An 8,939-nucleotide genomic window follows, 5' to 3' on the forward strand; every position below is an offset into this window, starting at 1 on the left:
CAAGGCCAACATAGCAAAACTGTCTAGAAAAAAGGGGGGGCATTGTCAGGTGGCCTGCCTGAAACCCACTTCGGTTGTAAAAGGCTGTAGACAGTCTCACAGCACAAATGCCTACTAGGAATGAATCACATGAGACCAGCTTCCTCAAGGTCAGAAAGCAACTTTTGAGAGCTGGTTCTCTCCTTCCACCATGTGGGTTCTAGGCATCAAACTTAAGTTGTCTTCCTTGGTGGCTACTTTACCTGATGAGCCATTTCAACTGACTCATGCTAGGTTTATTCAGAGCTGGGGATTGATTCTAGAGCCTTGTGCATTTAAGATAAACTATCAGCTGAGGTACCTGTTCCTCCTGCCTCTGCCTACCAAAAACTGGGATTACAAGTGTGTGGCCAGCACACCCAGCTCTCTTTATTTTCTGATTTTCAATTAATTTTTAATTTATGTGTTTGAGGGCTTTGCCTGTACATATGTCTGTGTATCACATTTATGCCTGGTGTCCAAAGGGGCCAAAAGATGGCATATCTCCTGGAACTGGAGTTAGAGCCAGTTGTGGGCTACCATGTGGGTGCTGGGACCTACATCCCAGACCTCTGGAAGATGTCTTAACCATGGAGCCATCTCTCCAGCTCCTTCCAGTTCCTGGTTTTGACAGGGCAAGTAGTCCCTAATAAGACTCTGAGGGAGCTATGTGGTGGTGGCTCAGGCCTTTAATCCCAGCACTTGGGAGGCAGAGGCAAGTGGATCTCTGAGTTTGAGGCCAGCCTGGTCTATAGAGCAAGTTCTAAAACAGCCAGAGCTACACAGAGAAACCCTGTCTCAGAAAAAAAAAAGAAAGAAAGAAAGAAAAAACTTTGGAGAGAAAATGGCAGTGTTGGTGATCTAAAGGATTTTTAACCTTTGTGATCAAGTGGGAACTGACCAGGATGCTAATCACATGATGCTAATTACATAATAACCAAGAAATTCACAAACCCAGAAAATGCACATTATAGATGATCGACCGAGGGGGAAGATTCAAATGAAAAACTGACAGAGAGGGCTAGGACGGTGGCTCAATGATAATGGCACTTGCCACCAAGACTGAGGGCTTGAGTCCAATTCTCGGAACCCACAAGGCAGAGGTTGAATACTTACTCCCACAAGTTGTCTTCTGACCACACACATACATATGCACGTACATATGCACACAAAATAAAAAAGATAACAAAGAGGCCTCTGAAACTCTTGAGTCAGTCATAGTTATCATTACAGGGGGTAGACAAACAGACATCAATACCTTCTAAAAATGTTTCCAGAACCATCTATGATAAACTGAAGCCCAAAATAATATCTGGTCCTAACCCTGCTTGGAGGGCTAAAAATGAAACTAAATGGCATAAGGGATTGCTGTTGGCCAGGTTCTAAACTATGGCAAAGTCTCAAATTAACCTAGTCGTTCCACAAATTAATTACAAGCCTGGAGTGATGGTGGAATGGTCAGGAGTGTTAACTGCTCCTTCTAGAGAACCTGGGTTCCCCCTCCAGCACCCACATAGCAGCCCACAACCATGTACAACCCACGTTCCTGGTCTTCTTCTGACCTCCAGGACACTAGGCACATGGTGCAGCTATTCATGCATGCAACACACCCAAACACATAAAATTAAACATACACACACAAATCACAAAGGGAGAGGGCTGGAAGGTCCCAGGAGCTACAGCTTAAACAGGGTCCTTGATTAAATGCTTTGTGAAGACCTTGTTTGAACTCTGGTTTGTTTGTTCATTTTTGTTCATTTGTTTGTTTGTTTGTTTTTGTTTTTCAAATTCAAATCTAAAGAAGAGAAGTGGAAACCAGTACAGGTGTCTCAATCTACTTTCTCAATGGTTGTGAGGCTGAAGGAGGAGGGGAGGCAGGGGGATGGGGATCAGGAGTTCAAGGCTAGCCTGGGCTACTTTTGTTTTGTTTTTGAAACATGGTTTCTCTATGTAGCCCTGGTTGGTCTGGAACTTGGTTTGTAGACCAGGCTAGCCTGGAACTTACAGAGATCTGCCTGCCTTTGCCTCCCAAGTGCTGGGATTAAAGGTTTGCACTGCTATGGCCCAGAAAAGCCTGGGCTACTTAATAAGAGACCCTGCATCACGAGAAAGAGATGGGCAAAGAGTGTGGGAGGAAAGGAACCTGACACACATGAGAGTAACTTAAACTTTTTGGGTTTTTTTTTTAATTTATTATTCTTTGGAAATTCCCCTATGCATAAATGTTGTTTGATCTTTGTCACCCTGAGACCTTCTCTTCTCCTTCCCGCTCCTGCTCAGTCCTCCTTCCCAACAAGTCCACATGGGGGCTTTTAATTCCTGATACTTTAAAAAGAAATTTAAACAAGAGCTAGTTCCAGGACAGGCTCTAAAAAAGCTGCAGAGAAACCCTGTCTCGAAAAACTCAAAAAACAGACACAAGAACAACAACAAAACACAAAAAAAAAAAAATTTAATTAGGAACAAAGTGGTAGCACAAGCCTTTAATCCCAGCACTTCAGAGGCAGGTGGATCTCTGTGAGTTTGAGGCCAGCCTGACCTACACAGTAAGCTTTAGGACAATCAAGGTTACATAGAGAAACCCTGTTTCATAGAGAAAACAAACAACATTTTAATTAGGCTATTTATTGTGGGCGGGCATGGAGATCAGAGGAGACCCCATAGAGTCAATTCTCTCCTCTAGCACGTGGGTTTTAAGGATGGAACTTTGCTCATCAGCCTCAGTGACAAGTGCCCTCACCAGACAGATGAGTCATCTCAGTTCAGTTCTTACACACTCTTTTCCTTTCTTCTTCTCTTCTTCTTCTTCTTCTTCTTCTTCTTCTTCTTCTTCTTCTTCTTCTTCTTCTTCTTCTCCTCCTCCTCCTTCTTCTTCTTCTTTTTTTGGTTTCGTTTTCAAGACAGGGTTTTTCTGTGTAGCCTTGATGTCCTGGAACTCCTCTGTAGACCAGGCTGGCCTCAAACTCAGAGCTCTGCCTGCCTCCCGAGGGCAGGATTAAGGACATGTGCCGTGCTTGGCCAATTCTGATATTCTTGATAAGCATAAGGCTGGTATTGTGGTTAAGCTTCATTTTCCTCCCTGCGTTGATATAAAGCAAACTATTGAAAAACAAAAGATCTCCCTTCTCATGTTTGCTTCTGAATAATGAGGACGACTAGGCAAGAGCAAGAGCTAGTGAGAAAGGGTGAGAGTGAGCTGAGTCATATAGGAAGTTGCACCCTAAGGAGATCTCACCGCAGGACCCTTCACAACTATGAACAAGGAAATAGCAGCCCCAAAGGGGAGAAGACAGACAGACAGACACTGGCTCAGCTGAGTGATCAGAAGAAATCGGTTTTTCTGGTGCCGAGGATGGCGAAGAACGGCAGTGCATAAAGCTAGCGATGGGACTGTCAGCCGGTGCCTCTTGAGCACGGGACACGTCCGGGAACTAACAGACTTCTGTTCTTCCAATGTGTCAAGGCCGTGAAAGACAGAGGACAGTGATACTTCCAACCGAAAGAGACACTGGACATAAGGGTGACCTGCTCAGTAGAGAGATCATGGGTGAAATCTGATGCGGTCTGCAGATTGCTGCTCTTGAGAGCTATTGGGGTTTTGTAGAAGAGTGCCTTTGATCTTCAGGAGCTCACAGAAGTATTGACATTGAATGAATAGTTGGGTGGGTGAACGGCTGGCTGGCTAGATGAATGGGTGGATGGATGGGTAGATGGGTGAATAGAGGATAAAATTGTTAGTACTTTGAATCTCCTTTAAATATGAGAAAACTCACTTTTCCTGTCATTGAACTCAGTAGGATTTGCATCAATAATTGTCAGTTATAGCTGTGTCTAATTTAGATGCCACTGAGAAAAAGAACTAGCCTCTGAATCATGAAGCAAAATTCAGAAATTACTATGTCATCATAATCATAGCGATAGGTGTGATAGACTCCTGTTGTTATGATAATACAATGCCAAAAGACACTTGGTCCAAAGATCTATGAATTCCGATACACGGGTAAAGGTTGCAGGTGCAAGGCCCTGAGTTCCATCCTAGAACCTAATGTTGCACCAGTCAGATGGCTCGACGGGTAAAGGCCCTTGCTGCTAACTCTGACAACCTGATTCTACTCCCCAGGGCCACTTGGTGGACGACAGTTGACTACTGCTAGCTTTCCTTTGACCTCCCCCCATGCCACTGCGGCCTGCATGTGTTTGTTCACTTATCTAAACAAGTAGATGGGTGAAAAATATAAGACAACAAAAAACCTGACACAAATGCCCACACATGCTAATTTAAATTAGTTAGAGTTAGCAGGAGGCTGGGAGAATAGCTCAGCAGAGCACTTGCCAGCATGCCTAGTCCCTAAATACAACTGTCAACACCAACACATGTGCACACACACACACACACACACACACACTGGTTGACATATCACTTGTAATCTCAGTACTTGGGAGGCTGATACAGAAGGATTTCTGGGAGTTTGAGACCAACCTGGGCTACATAGTAAGTTCTAGGCTAGCCTAGGCTACAGAATAATAGTTTGTTTCAAAAAAGAAATTTTAAAAGTTAATTGAAATTTAAAATTCAACCTTTACTTTGTACTAACCACACTTTAAGGATCCTTGAACCACACTGCTCAGGACTAAAGAATGCTTGTATTTGTTATTTTACGTGTATGAGTGTTTTGCAGTATATGTATCATGTGCATGCCTGGTGCTTTTGGAAGGCAGAAGTTGCCAGATTCCCTAAAACTAGAGTTATAAATGGTTGTGAACTATCATGTGGGTACTAGGAACCAAAACTAGCTCCTCTGAAGCCCTCCCCACACCCTGCCACCTCATGCTAGCGATGGACCCTGGGCCTTGTGTGTGCTCAGGGTGAGCTGTGTTATGGAACTGGAGCCCAGTCCAAGATAATTACGGGAGTGACTCTTATGGTTAAAGACACTTTTATAGACCATAGATCCATCTCTCTCTTTCTTTCTTCCTTCCTTCCTTTCTTTCTTTCCTTTTCTTTTTTCCCCTGAGACAGGGTTTCTCTGTGTAGCTTTGGAGCCTGTCCTGGAACTCACTCTGTAGACTAGGCTGGCCTCAAACTCAAGAGATCCACCTGCCTCTGCCTCCTGAGTGCTGGGATTAAAGACATGCACCACCATGTCTGGCAAAGTCATACATTTTTAAAAATTTATGGTCTTAGCTGGGAAGTGGCCTTTAATCCCAGCACTTGGGAGGCAGAGGCAGATGGATCTCTGAGAATTCAAGGCCAGCCTAGTCTACAAAGTGAGTTCCAGGACAGCCAGGACTACTAGAGAAACCCTGTCTCAGAAAAGAAAAAAAAAAGTGTGACACTTTTAAATGTACAATATTATTTATTCAGTTTGTGTGTACGCAGGAGCAAGCATGTGAAAGCACACTGAAGTCAGAGGACAGCTCATGGAAGTCTATTCTCTCATTCCACCATGTGATGCTAATCACCTTCACCTACTGAGCCATATCCCTGGAATGTGCGTTCCCTAGGCAGGGTTTCTCTGTGTTGTCCTAGAACTAGCTCTGTAGACCAGGCTGGCCTTGAACTCACAAACATTAACCTGCTTCTGCTTCCTAAGGGTTGGGACTGCAGGCGTGGGCCACCACTGCTGGGTTGATGTTTGTTTTCATGTGTATAGGTGTTTCCCCCGCACGCACGTCTGTGAACCATGTAGGTGACTGGTGCCCACGGTGGCTAGAAGAGGGTTTCCGATCCCCTGCGACTGGAGTAACAGGCAGTTGTGAGTCATCATATGGGTATTGGTAATCAAAATCCACGTCCTCTGGAAGAGCAATCGGTGCTTAGTCACTGAGTCAGCCCTCCGGCCCTCCTTTTAAAATTATTTGGAATGTTTGGTGAAAGCATGTTCATAGGTCAACTCAGACCTTCTGGATCTGAAATTCTTCCTGCAAGAGTTTAAGAATCTACGGTTGTGAGCTGGGAGTGGTGGCACACACCTTTAATCCTAGCATTCTGGAGGCAGAGGCAGGCAGATCTCTGTGAGTCTTAGGCCAGCTTGGTTTACAAAGCTTTGGCTATTACACAGAGAAACCCTATCTTGAAGCAAGCAAACAAAAGAATCTACATTTGTTTTGTTTTGAGGTACGGCCTTAAGTAGCTCAAGATAGCTACTCACTAAGTAGCTGAGGCTGGCCTTGACCATCTGATCTTCTTGCTGCCACCGCCTGAGTTCTGCAACTAGAGTCCACCATGGCCAGTATACACAGTGCCGGGGATGAAGTACCATGGCTGGCTAGGTGTGCCAAATCAGCATTCTGCAAACTGAGCCGCATCTGAGACAACGCCATCAGCTAGGGATCTAGACTCAGGTCCTGCTGCTTGAATAACAAGCACTTTGCTGAGCCGCCTCTCCACCCCAGCTGCTCCTGTTCTAAGACAAGCAGAGGAGGATAAGGAAGGGAATCAGGTGTGGTCAGAGGCAGCCTCTCTGTGGAGGTGGCATTTGATCAGGGCCTAAATAGAGAGCACATGTGGGTATCTGGGGAGAAATTTCAGACTACTACACTGCAAGTTTCAGTTCAGTATAGTAAACTCACACTGTATGTGTACGTGTGTGTACTAAGTGCAAAGCCCTGGGCTTGATTCCGAGCACGAGAGAGAGAGAGAGAGAGAGAGAGAGAGAGAGAGAGAGAGAGAGAGAGAGAGAGAGAGAGAGAAAGAGAGAGAGAGAGAGAGAGATATCTTTAATGAGGATTCTAGCTGGAGGCTAGAGACCCACCCAGCACACAAATGCAGCCAGTGGAAGGAAAGACAGGACAGACATGTACAACCTGCAGGCTGCATGCATCTCCAGATAGCTACGAATGTAGACCAAAATCAGAAACAGGCCTGGAGAGAGGGCTCAGTGGTTAAGAGCACTTGCTGACATGGGCTCAATTCCCAGCACCCACCTCAGGCAACTCACAAACACCTATAACCCCAGCTCCCACACGATCTGATATCTCTGGCCTCCTAGGCAGCTACATTCATATGCTCTTTCAAACACACCAAAAAAAAAAAAAAAAAAAAGGAAAAAAAAGCTTTAAAAATAAAAAATTTTCAAAATCAGAAACTTACTTAAAACATATTTTCTTTTTCTTTTTGTTTGGATTTTTGAGACAGAATTTCTCTGAGTAGCCCTGACTGTCCTGGAACTCATTCTGTAGACCATGCTGACCTCGAATTCTTAAGAGATCCACCTGCCTCTCTGCTTACCCCCAAGTGCTGGGATAAAAGGCATATGCTACCGCCGCCTGTTTTGTTTTGCATTTTTTAACAAGTTGTTGGCTTGGTTCTAGTTCATGAACTCCGGCAACTATCTGTCGCAATGTCAGAAGGCTAGACAACTCTGCAGGAGGACAGAGGCCACAAGCCTGCAGCCCACTGGAATTTCCCCCTCTGGACAATTTAGAGATGAGTACTGTTGAGCAACTTAAGCCTTGTCTGGGACTGGAGCTGTGTTAAAGGCCAGGCTGGAGAGCCTTTCTGTGTGCACAGGCCCACGCGGAAGGGCTCACGTGCAGGTCAGAGGATGATTTGCAGGAGTTGGTTCTCTCCTTCCACCGTCGGGCCCCAGGGAGTAAAACTCAGGTCGTCAGACTTGGCAGCAAGGCCTTCACCTACTGAGCAAGCTCACCAGTCCCCTTTGGTTTTTGTTTCTTCCTTGAACTATTTTGAAAACACAGAACACTTTATAAATGTTCCTGTCATTTGTTCCAATCTTAGTACATGTGCCGCTGAAGTGGACATACACACACACACATGCACGTCTTAAACAGGATCTTGGTATGTAACTCAGGTGAGCCAGGAACTCAGTATGCAGTCTGGGATGGGCTCAAAACTCCAAATTCTCCTGCCTTCATCTTCCCAGTGCAGGGATTCTAGGTGTGAATGACCACATCTAATTTAGATTCTCCCCCCCCCGCCTTGTGTGTGTGTCTGCATACACCTGAGTTCACAGGTGCAGGTGAGTGTGGAGAGGCCAGAGGTTGACTTGGGGTGTCTTCCTCCATCCCTCTCTTTATTTACTCAAACCAGGTCCCTATCACAATCCAGAGCTCACAGGCTAGGCTGGTCTGGATTAGCTAGCTTGGTTCCCCACCCCCAAAACTGTCTGCCTCTACTCCCCAGTGTAGAGATTAGGGGCAGCTTCCAAGCCCACCTGGCCCTTGTTACCATGTCGTCCTGGAGAGGCAAACTCAGGAGCGGCAGAGGCTGAGCCTCACCTCAGCCCCGGATCCAGCTCTTAGAGAGCCGTGCCTCTGGCAGTGGAGGAAAGATCATCCCCTGAGCCATTTAGGGAAACAGGAAAAAACAAAAAACAAAAAACCACACACACAAAGAACTAGACAATTGAGGCTGCAGTGGACGCAACTGATAGATCAATGCTCACCATGCGGGAAGCCCTGGTTCCATCCTTGGTAGAACATAAACCAGGTTCGTGGTGTAACTCCAACTTGGGAGGTAGAGGCAAGAGGACCATAATTTCAAGGTCAACCTCAGCTCTTATGTAGTGAATTTAAGGCCAGCCTGAGCTACATAAGACCCGGTCTCGGCACTTGAGAGGAGAGACAGGTGGATCTCTGTGAGTTCAAGGCCAGCCTGGTCTACAAGAGCTAGGATAGGCTCCAAAGCTACAGAGAAAACCTTTCTTGAAAACAAACAAAACAAAACACACACATACATATATCACATCACAGCGGTAGACTGCTTGGCCAACAGGCTTAATATCCCCAGCAGCTTGGGAGGAAGGAATGAAAAGGGGCTGAAGAGATGGCTCCAATGTTAAGAGCACTTCCTGCACTTCTAGAGGACCTATGTTCTGTTCCCAGCATCCACCATCCACAACAGGCCGATTACAAGCACCTGCAATTATAGCACTAGAACATCCAATTTTCCTGGCCTG

This window comes from Arvicola amphibius, chromosome 3 (assembly GCF_903992535.2).
Source record: "Arvicola amphibius chromosome 3, mArvAmp1.2, whole genome shotgun sequence".
NCBI lineage: Eukaryota > Metazoa > Chordata > Mammalia > Rodentia > Cricetidae > Arvicola > Arvicola amphibius.